The sequence below is a fragment of the Entelurus aequoreus genome, linkage group LG01 (genome assembly GCF_033978785.1).
Source record: "Entelurus aequoreus isolate RoL-2023_Sb linkage group LG01, RoL_Eaeq_v1.1, whole genome shotgun sequence".
Lineage (NCBI taxonomy): Eukaryota > Metazoa > Chordata > Actinopteri > Syngnathiformes > Syngnathidae > Entelurus > Entelurus aequoreus.
In genome coordinates this window covers 56684842-56704680 of record NC_084731.1, presented here as the reverse complement: position 1 = coordinate 56704680, position 19839 = coordinate 56684842, and positions in this window count along the sequence as shown.

Here is a 19839-nt window from a genome sequence, read left to right as displayed (position 1 = left end):
AACGAGAGCTGATTGTCACAGAGGAGGGGAAAGGGCGGACCAGAGCGCGGGACCTCCGGTCCGAACTCCTCCCCCTCCTCAACCACCGTCACCATGGAAACAGGCTCCGCCTCCCTCCATGCTTTCAGGAGGTTTATATGATAAATTTGGGTGGCTCCGCCCCGGTCCGAGCGCCGGACCTCGTAGTCCACATCACCCACTTGCCGTGTGACCTCGAAGGGTCCTTGCCAGTGCGCAAGTAATTTCGAGCTGGATGTGGGGAGTAATAAAAGCACTTTTTCTCCCGGTGAAAATGTTTTTAGCTGAGTCCCCCTGTTATACGCGCTGTTGACGTTCCTGGGCACGGAGCAAATTTTCGCATGACAAGTGCCCCACCTTGTGGAATTTTGCTTGCTGGTCCATGACGTATTGAATTTCGTTTTTGCTGGAGCTTGGACCCTCCTCCCAGCGCTCCTTAATTACGTCCAACACTCCGCGCGGCTTCCTGCCGTATAATAACTCAAAAGGTGCAAAGCCTGTGGAGGCCTGAAGTACCTCCCGCATCGTAAACATTAGGGGATCCAGCCATTTATCCCAATTTGGTTTGTCCTCATGTGTAAACTTACGGATCATGGTTTTCAGCGTCTTATTTAGCCGCTCCACCAGCCCGTCTGTTTGTGGGTGGTATACGCTGGTGCGGATCGGTTTAATTCCCAATAATCCGTACAGTTCCTTTATTGTGCGTGACATAAAGGACGTGCCCTGGTCAGTCAGAATATCTTTCGGGATTCCGACTCGGGAGATGACCTGAAACAGGGCCTGCGCTACACTCTTTGCAGAGATGGAGCGCAGGGGCACTGCTTCGGGATAGCGCATTGCGTAATCTACTAGGACTAACACAAAGCGATATTCCCGTGTGCTCGGGTGGAATGGTCCGATGAGGTCCATACCCATTCTTTCGAAGGGGACCTCCATGAGCGGCAATGGGCGCAAGGGCGCCTTTGGGGTGCCCGCCGGGTTCACCAGCTGGCAGTCCGGGCAGGCAGCGCACCAGCGGCGCACGTCTGCTCGGATGCCCGGCCAATAGAATCGGACCATGACCCGATTGAGTGTTTTATTATACCCCATGTGGCCAGCCATGGGACTGTAGTGCGACGCCTGGAAAACCATTTCCCGGCGGCGTTTCGGCACCAACAACTGGGTGATTTCCTCTCCTGTTTGAGTGTCACGGCTCACTCGGTATAATCTATCTCTAATAACTGAGAAGTGAGGAAATACATGCGCTGTTCCCGGGCGCACCAGCTGACCGTCGATGTAATCCACCTGGTCCCAGGCTGAGCGCAAAGTCTCATCACGGGACTGCTCGAGGGGAAAATCCTCCGTAGGGTGCCAGTGGGGGGCCGGGAGGACCTCCCGCGAAGCCCCCGCCGGTTACCGTTTGGCAGTGTCGGATGGACTCTCGTCGCCACTGAGAACTGTGCAGATATTCCCCTTTCCTACGGTCCGTGAACACACCCCCACGCATTGTGTCAGTAAACGGTTTAACCCCGGCCAATTTATGCCCAAAATTACTGCTCCCGGATGATCTGGTCCAGCAGCCTGCCATCTCCTTCTCCCGGCTGCAGCCAGCGCGTCGCTGCGTCCTGGAGCCGACCAAAGGTGAATGGCCGGTCCTCCTTCCCCAGACGCATGGACCGGAACCGGCGCCGGTAATCTTCGACGGTGCCTCCCGTCCGGTCCAGCACCGCCTTCCTCAGGTCCGTGAAGCGTATTCTGGATGCCGCTGGCAGGCTGAGCGCCGCACGCTGCGCCTCTCCAGTCAAGAGCGGCAAGAGCCGCACCCCCCACTCTTCCTCCGGCCACGCACATGCTCTCGTCGTGGCCGCAAAAATGTCCAAAAAGGCATGGGGTTCCTCTTCCTCCCCCATGCGGTGTATGGTGACGGCCGTCGGCATTGGCCGTGCCCCGCCCATCTGGTCCGCCAACGCCCGCAGAACCTCGCACTGTTGGCGGGCTACCTCGAGCTGTTGGCGGCTGCTCGGTGCCACCTTGGCGAGCACGCCCGCGAAAGCTGTCAGGGGGTCGTTCTCCCCCGCCTCCGGTGGTCCAGCCAGGTTGGGCGCCAAATTGTGGAGGTCTTTCTCCCCAGGGTTCCTTGGATCACCACAGAAGGACTTGACAGCTTCGGTCATATTTGCGCACAAGGATTTATTTTGCAATAAATAGTTCTTTATGCTTTTCAGCAAATGTCTGGCACGCTCAGTGAGCACACAAATGGTTTCTCTGCAGTCTTTTGCTCGTGCTTAGCTGCCAACTCGCCACCTCAACGACATTCAACAACCCCCGTCTCCTTCCCGACTGCTCCCTTTAACAGAGCGACAGGTGATCAGACAAACACTCTCAGCTGTGTCATCCACGCACCTGTCGTTAATCTCGAAGCCGGTCCCGGCACATCCCGCCTTGCTGCAGGTCCGCAGGCCACGCCCCTCACAATCAAGCAGTTAAAATTTGCCAAACATGGATACGTGTGGAGAGAGTGTTATGCATTTTTCCTATCATGCAGTGCAGTGGATTTCAATGGGTATAATTTTGAATTATGTGTGTTCATTTGACATTTTTTTCCTAGTAGCTACAAAGTTATTTAAGCAGGTTGTGTTATGTGTGACTGTGTGTGTTGACTTTTTGTGTTGGTTTATTTACGCCATAACTGGGAAAGGTTTTTTGGATTGGGTCATATATAAAATGCTGTGTTGTTCATACTTTAAAGTCCAATTCGTGGTCATTCACCTGAATTACTCACATTGTCTACAAGAAAAGCAAAATACTGTCAGATAGAGGAGGCTGGCAAAATTCCTTATTAATCTTATGACGCCTCACGGGCCAAATTGAACACGTCGGCGAGTTGTAGTTTGGACACCCCTGTTCTACAACAGTGTGATCTGGGTTTAATGGACTCACAAGTATTGCACAGTGGTTTAATATCAGGCATGTTTTTATTGATTCGAAAAATAGACTTGCCATCAAACCTTCTACCAATGCACTTTTCATTTCCTTTCTTTTTAATTTGAATATTTTAATAATCATTTACATTTTTGTAACAGCTGAATGAGCAGCACAGTTACAGTATAAACAAATATTTATGAATGAATTAGTCATCTTTGTTGTTTGTCAGCACATGCCTAAAATAATTTAAGCTGCATTTACAAGTCGATGGAAAAATTAGAATCAAAATCAGAAGTACTTTATTAATCCCCGAGGGTAAATTGAGATTTTTAGCACAATTCCATTCAAGATCAGACAAACATTACAGGGAGACAGAAATAGGATCGCTGACGGGTCTGCCAACTTCTGGCGCCCCTTACAAAAAAAGGTGAGAAACAGGTAAACGCTGGGGAGGGAGTAAAAAAAATATTTAGTCAAAGGCTGGACTCTAGGGACTGAGGACAAGGGAAAAAAAACTCAGAGCCATAGCACACAAACATGTTACATAGAATCAACAAAACATGCAACAGAGGGAAAGGAGTGGGAACAGAAGGGAAGGAGTGGAGATTCCAACCATTGAAATACTTTGTATAGTTCAAGACTTACGATCATTTGAAAACATCACTGCACATCATAATGGCAGCTACACTTTCCGTCTTAAAGGCCTACTGAAACCCACTACTACCGACCACGCAGTCTGATAGTTTATATATCAATGATGAAATCGTAACATTGCAACACATGCCAATACGGCCGGGTTAACTTATAAAGTGCAATTTTAAATTTCCCGCGAAACTTCCGGTTGAAAACGTCTATGTATGATGACGTTTGAGCGTGACGTCAATGGTTGAAACGGAAGTATTCGGACACATTGTATCTCAATACAAACAGCTTTGCTTTTATCGCAAAATTCCACAGTATTCTGGACATCTGTGTTGGTGAATCTTTTGCAATTTGTTTAATGAACAATGGAGACTGCAAAGAAGAAAGCTGTAGGTGGGATCGGTGTATTAGCGACTGGCTGCAGCAACACAACCAGGAGGACTTTGAGGATAGCAGACGCACTATCCGACGCTAGCCGCCGACCGCATCGATGATCGGTTGAAGTTCTTCGTCGCGCCGTCGATCGCTGGAACGCAGGTGAGCACGGGTGTTGATGAGCAGATGAGGGCTGGCGTAGGTGGAGAGATAATGTTTTTATCATAGCTCTGACGAGGTCCCGTAGCTAAGTTAGCTTCAATGGCGTCGTTAGCAACAGTATTAACCGTGTAGTTACAGGTCCAGTGTTTGTTCGGTGTCTCGTGATAGTAGTATCGTTGATCTTCTGTCTATCCTTCCAGTCAGGGGCTTATTTCTTTTGTTTCTATCTGCATTTAAGCATGATGCTATCACGTTAGCTCCGTAGCTAAAGTGCTTCACCGATGTATTGTCGTGGAGATAAAAGTCACTCTGAATGTCCATTTCGCTATCTCGACTCTCCTTTTCAAGAGGATATAGTATCGGAGGTGGTTTGAAATACAAATCTGTGATCCACAATAGAAAAAGGAGAGAGTGTGGAATCCAATGAGCCAGCTTGTACCTAAGTTATGGTCAGAGCGAAAAAAGATACGTTCTGCACTGCACTCTAGTCATTCACTCTCACATTCCTCATCCACTAATCTCTGGCTCAAATTAATGGGGTAATCGTCGCTTTCTTAGTTTGAATCGCTCTCGCTGCTGGTGTAAACAATGGGGAAATGTGAGGAGCCTTTCAACCTGCGACGTCACGCTACTTCCGGTACAGGCAAGGCTTTTTTTATCAGCGACCAAAAGTTGCGAACTTTATTGTCGATGTTCTCTACTAAATCCTTTCAGCAAAAATATGGCAATATCGCGAAATGATCAAGTATGACACATAGAATGGATCTGCTATCCCCGTTTAAATAAAAACAAATCATTTCAGTAGGCCTTTAAAGGCCTACTGAAATGAAATGTTTTGAAGGTTGAAGGGCTCCTCACATTTCCCCATTGTTTACACCAGCAGCGAGAGCAATTCGGACCGAGAAAGCGATGATTACCCCATTAATTTGAGCGAGGATGAAAGATTTGTTAATGAGGAACGTGAGAGTGAAGGACTAGAGTGCAGTGCAGGACGTATATCTTTTTTTGCTCTGACCGTAACTTAGGTACAAGGGCTCATTGGATTCCACACTCTCTCCTCTTGAAAATGAGAGTCGAGAACGCGAAATGGACATTCACAGTGACTTTTATCTCCACGACAATACATCAGTGAAGCACTTTAGCTACGGAGCTAACGTAATAGCATCATGCTTAAATGCAGATAGAAACAAAAGAAATAAGTCCCTGAGTGGAAGGATAGACAGAAGATCAACAATACTACTATCAGGCGACACCGAACCAAACACTGGACCTGTAACCACACGGTTAATGCTGTGCTGCCTGTCGAAGCCTAGCAATGCTGTTGCTAACGACGCCATTGAAGCTAACTTAGCTACGGGACCTCGTCAGAGCTATGATAAAAACATTAGCGCTCCACCTACGCCAGCCCTCATCTGCTCATCAACACCCGTGCTCACCTGCGTTCCAGCGATCGACGGCGCGACGAAGGACTTCAACCGATCATCGATGCGGTCGGCGGCTAGCGTCGGATAGCGCGTCTGATATCCAACTCAAAGTCCTCTTGGTTGTGTTGCTGCAGCCAGCCGCTAATACACTGATCCCACCTACAGCTTTCTTCTTTGCAGTCTCCATTGTTAATTAAACAAAATGTAAAAGATTCACCAACACAGATGTTCAGAATACTGTGGAATTTTGCGATGAAAACAGAGCTTTTTTGTATTGGATACAATGTGTCAACCATTGACGTCACGCGCATACATCATCATACCGAGACGTTTTCAAGCGGAAGTGTGGCGGGAAATTTAAAATTGCACTGTATAACGTTAACCCGGCCGTATTGGCATGTGTTGCAATGTTAAGATTTCATCATTGATATATAAACTATCAGACTGCGTGGTCGGTAGTAGTGGGTTTCAGTAGGCCTTTAAAGATCTAAAAAAAATATTTGGGAATGTCCGGTGGGCCAGATTGAAAAGCTTAATTTGCTCAGGTCTTGGTTAGGATAATCTTTGACTAATCGCCTATCAAAATAATTATTTGTTGAAGGCCTAGTTCAGCTTATATAGTGTGTGTGTGTGTGTGTGTGTGTGTGTGTGTGTGTGTGTGTGTGTGTGTGTGTGTGTGTGTGTGTGTGTGTGTGTGTGTGTGTGTGTGTGTGTGTGTGTGTGTGTGTGTGTGTGTGTGTGTGTGTTCGTGTTCTTGTATTTCTACCCTTCTTGAGACATCAACAAGGAAAAGTACCTTCCATATGAGGAGCGGTGGACAAGTTAGGACCGAAATCATGGTCCCAATACTGAAAACCATTGCATCTAATAAAGAATGTCTCATTTGCACCCCTGGTGGTAAAATATATCAAAATGAGGGTGGCTCCAAAAAGTGCTCCCCCTCTGGTCAACATATGAAATAACAAGTGTGTGTAAAAAAAATTGAAGTGCTCCCCTATGGCCAACATATGTAATAACAAGTGTGTGTAAGAAATGTAAATGTGCCCCCTATTAATTACATTAACATTAATAAATAAAAAATGTACAAATATGTATATAGAGACATACTGTAATAACTTGAAGTAAATAATGAAGATTAAAAACCAATTACAAAAAAAAAATACTAAAAGCTTACCTTTTTTATATTTGCATAGTATAAATATATTATTAATGTTGTAAATACAAATCTTTATATATCTAGAAAGGGTGGTTCTAAAGAGGTAGGCATTTTTTCGGAGGTCTCAAGAAGGTAACAAATACAAGATTGTGTGTATGCGCGACGAGCCAAGACCGACTTACCGGGAGGCTGAACCTCAGCTCCAACAATGAGTCAGAACGTCAAAAAAAAGAAAGTTGCTTCATGCGGACGATACAGAAGATGGAGGTAGGAAATTGAGGGTGAAGAAAGCTCAAGAGGCTGCGGAAGCGAGCGAGAACGACAATTGGATCACTTTTCCATATTGCGCGTGTAGCCGCCTCCGTCATCTTGCAGAACCATCACTCACATCAAACTTTCTAAATTAAAGCGCCACCTCGCTCCCCTCGACTCCTCGCGCTAATCCTATCTTCATCCCCGCCGCTTCTCTTACTTTTAAGCCACGCGCGCCTCTCAACTTCTCCGCCATTTGCGGCAAAGTTACTCGGAGGGCTCGCATGCGATGTTTTCGCAGCCTCGGGATGCAAAACACGTCTGGGAGCTGCCAGATGAGGCCTCGCTGGTTATCTTATCTGATGCGAGAAAAAACGGGCGGGGGTGGGGGGTTTAATTTTATTTGCATGCTGCATTGATGTTCAAATAGCTGTTTGAATGCTTCCTCAGCATCCCGGACAGACTGTGATTGTGTGGCTGGCGAGCAAACAAGTGTATCCGATGATATCAGCCCTGCCCTACTTAACGAGGCCGGGAGAGACGTGCAAATAAACTTTATGTACGTCCGTCTTTAACTTCACTCCCGAGTCCACAAACAGTTTATTCTGTCCTTCCAGAGGAGCACAAGCAAATAAACTCGGCCCTGCCTCAGTACTGTGCCTCCTCCGGGCCCTGTATCAGCCGGTATTAGACAAAGGCCCCCATAAGAAGGGGCGTCCATGATAACATACGTATGCTGCTCCAAAACCTGTGTGTACCTTTCAGCATTAATGGTGCCTTCACAGATGTGTAAGTTACCCATGCCTTGGGCACTAATACACCCCCATACCATCACAGATGCTGGCTTTTGAACTTTGCACCACAACATTTTGGATGGTTCTTTTCCTCTTTGGTCCAGAGGACACAACATCTACAGTTTCCAAAAACAATTTGAAATGTGGACTCGTCAGACCACAGAACACTTTTCCACTTTGTATCAGTCCATCTTAGATGAGCTCGGGCCCAGCGAAGCCGGCGGCGTTTCTGGGTGTTGTTGATAAATGGCTTTCGCTTTGCATAGTAGAGTTTTAACTTGCACTTACAGATGTAGCGGCCGACTATAGTTACCGAAAGTGGTTTTCTGAATTGTTCCTAAGCCTGTGGGGTGATATCCTTTACACACCGATGTCGCTTTTTGATGCAGTACCGCCTGAGGGTTTGAAGATTCGTAATATCATAGCTTACGTGCATTGGTTGCTCCAGATTCTCTGAACCATTGGATGATATTATGGACCGTAGATGGTGAAATCCCTAAATTCCTTGCAGTAGCTGATTGCGAAATGTTGTTCTTAAACTGTTGGACAATTTACTCGGGCATTTGTTCACAAAGTGGTGACCCTCGCCCCCATCCTTGTTTGTGAATGACTGAGCATTTCATGGAAGCTGCTTTTATACCCAATCATGGCACCCACCTGTTCCCAATTAGCCTGTTCACCTGTGGGACGTTCCAAATAAGTGTTTGATGAGCATTCCTCAACTTTCTCAGTCTTTTTTGCCACTTGTGCCAGCTTTTCTGCAACATGTAGCAGGCATCAAATTCCAAATGAGCTAATATTTGCAAAAAAATAACAACGTTTTCCAGTTCGAACATTAAATATTTTCTCATTGCAGTCTATTCAATTGAATATAGGTTGAAAATAATTTGCAATCATTGTATTCTGTTTTTATTTACCATTTACACAACGTGCCAACGTCACTGGTTTTGGGGTTTGTATTTTGAAAGTAAACCCAAGAAAAATTTTTAGCCTTTGTGCATGACTTCCTGTCTAACAAAACCCGATTTTTGTCATGTCTGTGATTATGTTTTGTTTTAGTCATGTTTGGATTTGGTTTTGGACTTTTTGTGCACTTCCTTGTTTGGTTTGGTTTCCATGGTCACCCATTAGTTTTCACCTGTCTTGTCACGCACCTGTTTCACGTTTCGAGTCACGCACCAGTTTTCACTGATCACGTCACTATTTAAATCTGTCTGTTTCTGTTGTTCGTCCTGGCGTCCTCACACTATTTCATCACTCTGCTCCATGTCTTGTCACAGTTCTTTACCAAGTAATTTTTGTTCATTTATGCCACAGTTAGTGTTTTTGTTTTATTGTTCATAGTTTTTGTGCCCACGTGCATGTCTTTTGTTTCTTAGTCAAGTTTGTATTTCCGCCTTTGTGCGCGCCATTTGTTTGCTTCCTTTTTGTTTGTAGTTTATTAGTGTTAAAAAATAATAAATCATGTATTCAAACTCACGTCTGGCTCGCGCCAACTTTCCGTTGCCTTCTGGAGAAACAAGACCCAAGAACCCAGTCGTGACAATTTTAGCTAAATTGAACCGCCAAACAGGGACCAGCCAAGGGTGGGAACAAAACGCAGTGACTTGAATAAAAATGATAAGGTTCATTATGTCTTCTTGTTCATATACTTTTCACATTTTCTTGTAATCAGACAATATTTTTGGTATATTGGATGGAATTTTTACGTGAATTATTGTCTGAAAAGTATATAAAAAAGAAAACGATAAGAGTCCGAAACTATGGTGGCACCGTTCTGCTGCCAGTACGCATCTAGTGGAAATCAAACATGACTGCCCCCATAACATATACTCGGTGTGCTTACATGCAATAGGAACATTATTATTACATGGATTTGGTTAAAATCTGCTTTTTAAAACACATGTAAAAACCTTCATTCGGTTTTTTACTTTTTAAAGATGGGATTAGCATATTTAGAACATAACCAGATAGAAAAACAACTAATTAATTTGGTTTTCCTGGAAAAAAAAGAGGGTTTTTTTCTGTTTTTATTTTTATAAAAAAAAGTGCCAACATATTATTCTATATAAAGTGGCCAGAATCGCGTTTGTGAGTGATTTCCTGTCTAACAAAAGCCAATTTTTGCTAAATTGAACAGCCAACCAGGGGCCATCCAAGGGTGGAAAAAAACTTGGTGATTTGAATAAAAACGATAAGATACTCAAAAAGGTTCATTATGTCTTCTTATTCATATACTTTTCACATTTTTCTTGTAATCAGACAATATTTTCGGTATATTCGATGGAATTTTTACTTGATATATTGTCTGAAAAGTATAAAAATCAATAAAAAATGATAAGAGTCTGCCACCATGGCTGCACCGTTCCGCTGCCATTACGCACCCAGTGTAAATCAAACATGGCTGCCATAATTTACATGCAATAGAAACATTATTATTACATGGATTTGGTTAAAATCTGCTTTTTAAAACACATGTAAAAATCTTAATTCGTTTATTGACTTTTTAAAGATGGGATTAGCATATTTAGAACATAACCGGATAGAAATACAAGTAATTAATTTGGTTTTCCTGGAAAAAAAACAAATGTTTATTTTTCTGTTTTTATTTTTATAAAAAAAGTGCCAACATATTATTCTATATCAAGTGGCCAGAATTGCGTTTGTGCGTGATTTCTTGTCTTACAAAAGCCAATGTTTGCTAAATTGAACAGCCAACCAGGGGCCATCCAAGGGTGGAAAAAAACTTGGTGATTTGAATAAAAACGATAAGATACTTAAAAAGGTTCATTATGTCTTCTTATTCATATACTTTTCACATTTTCTTATAATCAGACAATATTTTCGGTATATTCGATGGAATTTTTATCTGATATATTGTCTGAAAAGTATAAAAAAAAAAAGAAAATGACAAGAGTCCGCCACCATGGCCACTGCCACCGTTCCACTACTATTACGCATCTAGTGGAAATCAAACACGGCTGCCATACTTTAGATGAAATAGAAACATTATTATTACATGGATTCGGTTAAAATCAGCTTTTTAAAACATATTTAAAAACATTCATTCGGTTTAAAAGTGCCAACATATTATTCTATATAAAGTGGCCAGAGTATAAATTTAGATAATCATATGATCTATCATAAAAACCTTAATATGGTTATAAATCTGTAAAGTAGAGATTAACCGATGATAATTGGATAATCCAATTGATAATTGGATCAGTGGATAATACAAATCATAATATTACATCATTAAAAGAAGAAACGAAAACATCCATCCATCCATTTATCATACCGCTTGTCCCTTTTGGGGTCGCGGGGGGTGCCGGAGCCTATCTCAGCTGCATTCGGGCGGTAGGCGGGGTACACCCTGGACAAGTCGCCATCTCATCGCATGGCCAACACAGATAGACAGACAACAAAAACATATTTATAAAAATTAAAAGATGGTTTGATGTAAATTGATTATCCTTGAATACTGCTAAAACTACATTCTTGATTTGTCTTGTATAGTAGTGTGGATGCTTCATTATATGTTGAAATAGTTGAGAGTCAAACAACAAAGATTACATTTTTGGGTGTTAGGATTGATGAAAATGTGTCATGGAAGTCATATATTTATACAGAGGTTAACATTTCTAAAACTATTGCTATTTAACACAAAGTGAAGGAATTGCTAGATCCAAAAGCATTGTATATATTTTGCATAACTCACTGATTTTTTTCGGATTTCACTTCTGACATATTGTGTTAAATACAATCTTCTTTTTGCAGAAGAGAGCTGTACGAATCATTAGTGGAAATGCACACCCACAAAACCAATAGTCAATCAGTTCAACTTATTGGAATGGAATGAATTGGCAGAGTAAAATATCTTAACAATCATGTATAACATTCAAAACAGATTTGTTAAAAGGGAATGTAATTATAAATTAAAAGGAAGTGAACATCTTTAATGAATTGAGATTAAGAACAGTGACGATGGAAATAAGTATTTCAATCAGTTTATGGAACAAACTTGATAGTTCAACTAAACCACAGGTGTCAAACCCAAGGCCCGGGGGCCAGATCTGGCCTGCCACATTGTTTTATGCGGCCCGCAAAAGCCCTTAAGTAAAGTCCACCAATAGAGCACTTCCTCTTTTCTTACTAAATGTATTCGTTCTTTCAATTTTGACAGAAAAATTGCATGTGATGTATACAATTGCATGTCTTTTAAACATCAGAACAATCTGAACATGCAACAAAATATTGTATAAACACAGGGTGGTGTCCAAAGGCATATTGTTGGATAAAACAATAATAGTAAAATTGTAAACAAAAAAAAACAAAAAAGAAAACATTTGTAATGTAATGCGAAACACTCTAAACATTGAATACAACTCAGGTGTGTCCAAATGTCGGGGCTATTTTGATTTTTGATTTTGTAAAAGAAAAAACACAAAAAAAGGACATGAATTATACTTTATTTAAAGATACAATTTAGGGTCAGCTTTGTGTTTTAAGTGAAAGATTATTAGCTATTACAATCAAAATGTCAGCTTTTTTTCATGACATTATGTCTTTTTGCTATATTTTATTTTTACTGTTTGTATTTACTTGTGTAATAATGAATACTACGCATTGTCACCTATAACACAAAGCCGACACTAAGATTTGTCCTTAAATGTATGTAAGTTTAGCATTTTTTACAAAATAAAAAAATGTATCAACATACTTTGACTTTTTATAATGCGGCCCTTGTTGGAAAAAGTTGCGAGGCCTCTGTATTATTAACATATTTTCCTAACATTTTTGCATGCTTGTCCCCCTCACTTATGAATTCAAAAGCAAGTATGTTATCCATCAATTTGTATGGAAACAATGGAGATCCATAGGGAATTGTGTAATAATATAATGATATTACATATTATAATTCCTATATAGTCTGTAATATCCCCTACTGTAACATGTGGCCCTCTGAGAGCAGCCAGAACTGCAATGTGGCCCTCAATGGAAACCAATTTGACACCCCTGAACTAAACAATGTAAATGTCTCTCTGTTTTTTAAAACATGTAAAAAAGGATGATGATAAAAAAGATATAATTTGGAGCAAATTATTGTGTTCATGTTTGTTTTGTTGTTTGTTGTGAAAAAACAAATATTGCCTCAATAGTACTTTGAGTTGAACCACAAATGTTTGAACCGTGTCGATGGGGGGGGGCATAATTATAAGTTTAGCATAAGTTCAGCATTTTATAAAAATTCAATGTAAAAAAAAATCAGTGTATAAAAATTCAGTGCTGAAAAATGTGTTCCTTCAAAAAGCAAGACTCACTTCCGGTAAATTAAGGCTGAAGCAATCGATCCTAGTTCAGAACCAGCCAATGAGGTGTCACGTGACACGGGTCTTGCAAAACAGCATAAAACAGGCAGTTAACTGGCAAACTATAGAAATGATTCCAATGGTTACAATTCAGTGTATAGATTGCATTTTAAAACACATCATTTTTTTCAATGAAATTGTCAGCATAATTTGATGTTAAAAAAATCAGTTCACAAAATTTAAATGCAAAAAAATTCAGTTACCGGTACATAAATTCAGTGTGAAAAAAAAGCTTTCGCAATAGAGACGCAAATCAACCTTTATGGACGTAGGTCTAATTTGGATCAAGCAACCCTATTATTGAACTTTCACGCCTATTTGAACATTTATGACATATTTTTAATAACTTACATATTTAAATGGAAAAACATTTTTGTTTTAACTATACAAAGGCAGGCCTCGAATTTAAACTTTTAAAGGTCAAGGCAAGTGTTGCCTTATATTTTAGGGCAACAAGGCAAGTTAGAAGGGCACCAAGGCAAACATTATTTTCCTTCTATTATTATTAGTAGGGGTGTGGGAAAAAATCGATTCGAATTTGAATCCCGATTCTCACGTTGTGCGATTCAGAATCGATTCTCATTTTTAAAAAATCGATTTTATTTTTTAAATTTTTTTATTTTTTTAAATTAATCAATCCAACAAAACAATACACAGCAATACCATAACAATGCAATCCAATTCCAAAACCAAACCCGACCCAGCAACACTCGGAACTGCAATAAACAGAGCAATTGAGAGGAGACACAAACACGACACAGAACAAACCAAAAGTAGTGAAACAAAAATGAATATTATCAACAACAGTATCAATAAAAAAATATAATTTCAACATAGCAGTGATTAAAAATCCCTCATTGACATTATCATTAGACATTTATAAAAAAGAAAAAAAAGAACAATAGTGTCACAGTGGCTTACACTTGCATCGCATCTCATAAGCTTGACAACGCACTGTGTCCAATATTTTCACAAAGATGAAATAAGTCATATTTTTGGTTCATTTAATAGTTCAAACAAATTTGCATTATTGCAATCAGTTGATAAAACATTGTCATTTACAATTATAAAAGCTTTTTACAAAAATCTACTACTCTGCTTGCATGTCAGCAGACTGGGGTAGATCCTGCTGAAATCCTATGTATTGAATGAATAGAGAATCGTTTTGAATCGGGAAAAAATCGCTTTGGAATCGAGAATCGTGTTGAATTGAAAAAAAAAATCGATTTTGAATCGAATCGTGACCCCAAGAATCGATATTGAATCGAATCGTGGGACACCCAAAGATTCACACACAGCCCTAATTATTATTATTCTATAATATTATTATATTACTATTTCCTTTCTTTAATTTTTCTATATATATATATATATATATATGTTCATAACAGTTTTATATTCATTATTAATATAAACTTGTCTTTACATTTTGATAGAGGGAGGTTTTTTTTTTGTTTTGTTTTGTTATGTACAGTTATATGTACATGTTGATGCTGTATCCGGACAGATCCATTAAGACTTTGAGCAGAAATATGTCACACAGGATTTAACTTTACACAATAACACATTAACAAAATGCTGTGTCACATGAATGGTTTTTGAAGTAATACCTTTGTGACATGAAAAAAAAAACACAAGTAATGTATAAAAACTTTGTGTTTACTTTTTGATATTAAAATAAAACACAAAGCAGTTTTGCTAATGATGATGAAGTCTAATAAACAAGCTTTGTTCTTCTCTTGGTTCAGTACAACAGTTTGGCCAACACAAATAAAGAGGACTGACACCTCTCACATCGAATACACAATCTTCACAGCCTTCGTTCAGTTCGATGAGATGACAAAACATTTGAGCTAGTATTGATGTTATTTGAACACTGATACAGTTTGCAGTTAAATAAAGGAGGAATGAGCATCCCAGTCAACAAAGTAAAGACTTTTAAACAAGTTGTGACAACGTTCACGACACATCGCCTGCTGCAAAACATCAAATAGTTTTCTCCTTCTCTGTATACTTTTAGTGTGGGGACAAGTGCATCTGTCTCCAACATCGTCCACACCTGTCTCCATCTAAACACAGCAGTGCGTTCTTAGCGAGGGAAAATGACGTTAAACCAAGCGCTTTGCTCTGTTTAAAATCTTCGGAGCAAAGTCTGTGTAGTTAGTCCTCCATGATTATCAAGCCAAACAACGCTAGTGCGCATGCACCTGACTTCCTGTTGCCAAAAATGCATTAATAAATGACGAGTTTTCTATAATTAAAAAATTAAACAGTATTACTAACCGTTTGGAATTTTACCGCAAATTATCATTAAAATGTTTACTGTTACATCCCTTTGTCCATTAACAAGTAAAAAGTCAAGGACGGTCACGGCATGTTCTTGCCGCAGATGTTGGTCAATTTTTTAGGGCATTACGGCAAGTCACGAGGGCGGTCGCGGCTGTTGCCGCAGTTGCCGTGGTTAAATTTGAGCCCTGCAAAAGGGCTTGGGGCCCCAGATACAACATCCTCACTTACTGCCCCCCCCTTCAACACTGCTGCACACGTGCGCGTTTGTGTGTGCGTGTGTGTGTGTGTGTGTGTGTGTGTGTGTGTGTGTGTGTGTGTGTGTGTGTGTGTGTGTGTGTGTGTGTGTGTGTGTGTGTGTGTGTGTGTGTGTGTATAACACTCCTTTGCCACGCATCTGTTGCACTGTATGGCAGCGATATGTTAAGTACCTCATATTGCAGCCATAAAAATAGTCTACAGTGGAAGTTGCTTGATGCAGTTTAAAAAGTTGGATCAGAGGGTAATGTCACAAATCACTCACTGCTATTTGGCCTCACTCACACACACACACACACACACACACCCATACACACACGCGCACACACACACACACACACATGCACACGCACTCACACACACACTCACACACACACACACACACACACACACACACACACACACACACACACACACACACACACACGCACACACACACATGCTTGATCTCACGCCTGCCAGAGGGGCCTGTCTGGCTTTCAGATGGACCCTTAAAAAATGACAAAATCCAAAGAGGTGCGAGAGGAGGAGAAACAAGAAGGCAGATGAAAGGGAAAGCAAAAGAAATGAAGGCAGTTACAGGAAGAATACAGAATTTGAAAACACGGAGGAGGCATCACTCCGGGCAAACGGACCGCTTTCATCCCTCGCTGCATTGTGTCCACGAACACGCTCAGTACGTGTCCGTGCACTGAATTAGTCCCATTTCTCCAATAGTTTGGCCTTAAACAAACATTGTGTTGGTTTTTGAAAAATCAGACTGACGCACCGGAATTATGCGATTGGAAACCAGATCTCTCGATGGGGGGTGTGCCACCGGAGTGCACCCTTTGTATCGCACATGTTCCAGTTCCAGGGCGCAGGATATAACCTGGAAGCAGATATCCATCCATCCATCCATCCATTTTCTACCGCTTATTCCCTTCTGGGTTGCGGGGGGCGCTGGAGCCTATCTCAGCTACAATCGGGCGGAAGGCGGGGTACACCCTGGAAAAGTCGCCACCTCATCGCAGGGCCAACACAGATAGACAGACAACATTCACACTCACATTCACACACTAGGGCCAATATAGTGTTGCCAATCAACCTATCCCCAGGTGCATGTCTTTGGAGGTGGGAGGAAGCCGGAGTACCCGGAGGGAACCCACGCAGTCACGGGGAGAACATGCAAACTCCACACAGAAAGATCCCGAGCCCGGGATTGAACCCGGGACTACTCAGGACCTTTGTATTGTGAGGCAGACGCACTAACCCTTCTGCCACCATGCACCGTGCGCATTTCCTGAGTTTATAAATATATTATGAATTTAAAAAAAACAAAACACGATTTTGTAATGCTAAAAAATATTGACTTAATCATAGTAGTATTGATTAGATACGCTCCTGTACTTGGTATCATTACAGTGGATAATAGGTGTGGATCCACCCATGGCGTTTGTTTACATTCAGGAACGGCGTCATTAGCGGTGACGCGGTGAGCTATTGTATCCTCATACGGTGTGTAGTGAAGCATGTTTAGCTATTCCTTGTCCTGCAAGGATGATACTTGTAAGAAACATACCTTATTTGTCACCATGGAGGCGAAGATTAGTGATTTAGAAGTAGCTAAAACACTGCTGACTGCGAATGAACAGCTAGATAGCCATGTCTGCAAGCACCTCTTCCTGAGGGTGTTTCAGTGTTATAACTTCACCTTTATCTTTAGTTTTTAAGCATAAAAGTCCCTTCTCCCTTTTATGTCTACACACTGTGTCTGCTTGTAAGTACTCCGCTATTGTGCGCTGCCGAACATGCTCCTCTGCTTGTAAACCAGCAATGACGTGATGACGACGGGAGGACGGGGGGATGGGCAACCGGTACTTACGGTATAGTACAGAAAATTATTCATTAGTATCGCGGTACTATACTAATACCGGTATACCGTACAACCCTAGTAGCAGGTATAGTATATCGGCTTAATTCGGACTCCCGAACGTAATAGGAATGAGATGAAAGACATCAGGTATATTAAATGTAAATAATAAAACATACACAAACCTCTTTATGCTGCATTTGTGTACTCCAAACTGATGAACAATAACTCTGTATTCGGTCTTTTCCTTCGATTCAAAGGGGAGCTGCACTTTTTATTTTTTTATTTTGCCCATCGTTCACAATCATTATGAAAGACATGATGAAGGATGTATTTTTTATTTGCATTCTAAATATTAAAACACCACGGAAATGAAGCGAGGAAAAATTAAGTTGAACCAAGCGCTCGGCTCTGTTTAATGTGACGGGAAATTTCTGGAGCAAAGTCTGTGTAGTTTGTTCCGCCATGTGACTCCGTTTAAAAGTTAAAGTTAAAGTTAAAGTACCAATGATTGTCACACACACACTAGGTGTGGTGAAATGTGTCCTCTGCATTTGACCCATTCCCTTGATCACCCCATGGGAGGTGAGGGGAGCAGTGGGCAGCAGCGTAGCCGCGCCCGGGAATCATTTTTGGTGATTTAACCCCCAATTCCAACCCTTGATGCTGAGTGCCAAGCAGGGAGGTAATGGGTCCCATTTTTATAGTCTTTGGTATGACCCGGCCGGGGTTTGAACTCACTACCGATCTCAGGGCTGACACTCTAACCACTAGGCCACTGAGTAGGAAGTAAACAGTGTTGCTTAAAATGCATCAATAAATGAAGTTTTTTCAGTATTTAAAAATGTAACCGGTATTACTGACTTTCGGGAATTTTACAGCGGTTTATTATTATACTGTTTACCTTTACGTCCATAGGTGAGGATGGGAACGTAGATCGACCGGTAAATTCAGAGCTTTGTCTTCCAGCTCAGCTCATTCTTCACCACAACGGATCGATACAGCGTCCGCTATACTGAAGACGCCGCACCAATCCGCCTGTTGATCTCACGATCCACTCTTCCCTCACTCTTGAACAAGACTCCCATCCTCACCTATGGTCATGAGCTTTGGGTTATGACCGAAAGGACAAGATCACGGGTACAAGCGGCCGAAATGAGTTTCCTCCGCCGGGTGGCGGGGCTCTCCCTTAAAGATAGGGTGAGAAGCTCTGCCATCCGGGAGGAGCTCAAACAAAAGCCGCTGCTCCTCCACATCGAGAGGAGCCAGATGAGGTGGTTCGGGCATCTGATCAGGATGCCACCCGAACGCCTCCGTAGGGAGGTGTTTAGGGCACGTCCGACCTGTAGGAGGTCACGGGGAAGACCCAGGACACGTTGGGAAGACTATGTCTCCCGGCTGGCCTGGGAACGCCTCAGGATCCCCCGAAAAGAGCTGGACGAAGTGGCTGGGGAGAGGGATGTCTGGGCTTCCCTGCTTAGGCTGCTGCCCCCGCAACCCGACCTTGGATAAGCGGAAGAAGATGGATGGATGGATGGACCTTTACATCCCTCGAGCCAACAAACATAATAAAACATCACTTACTGTACAAGGTTTGCTGTCATTAGGATGCCGACTGCTAGGATGTTCATATATTCCCATTTAGATGAATAATGACTCCTGATCCTCGCAAATAAAAGGGGGCGGGGGGGAACCAAGCTTCTTTTCGTGTCGTTCTCGCCATTTGTGGGTCTAAATTGGGTGTCAAAGTGCACCAACTTGTCGGAGTACGTCCTCATCCTTCTACTATCCAGGTGTGAGACATGGTTTATGATCTACAATAAAGTTTGACTAGCGAGGAAGCAGCTGATCAGTCGATGATGTCAACATTGGAACACAAGCTTGTGATCACGGTGCCGCTATAAATGGTTTGTCTGCGTTAGCGCTTATAATAACAATATCACTAATACTTGTTAATATTCAAGTTACCAAATGTAAATGGAGTATTGTTGGTGCTTTTTGGATGTTTATTTTATTGGGTTTTATGGGCGGAATACTAGACCTCCCATTGGTTAGAATGCATTCAAAAAAATACATCCATCGTTATGTCTTTCATAATGATTGTGAACGATAGGCAAAATTACAAAAAAAAGTGTCGTTCCCCTTTAAAACTCCTGCTATCAATCCACAGAGCCTTATGAATGAACTCCGAGACATTCGAAGGTTTTGTTTCCATGATTCGCCGTCCAAAAACTCTTTTGCCTGTCGTTGTGTGCTTCAAACCGGCATCTGCGCCGATACATTCAGAATCACAATCAGAAGTACTTTATTAATCCCTGAGGGGAAATTGAGATTTTCAGCACAATCC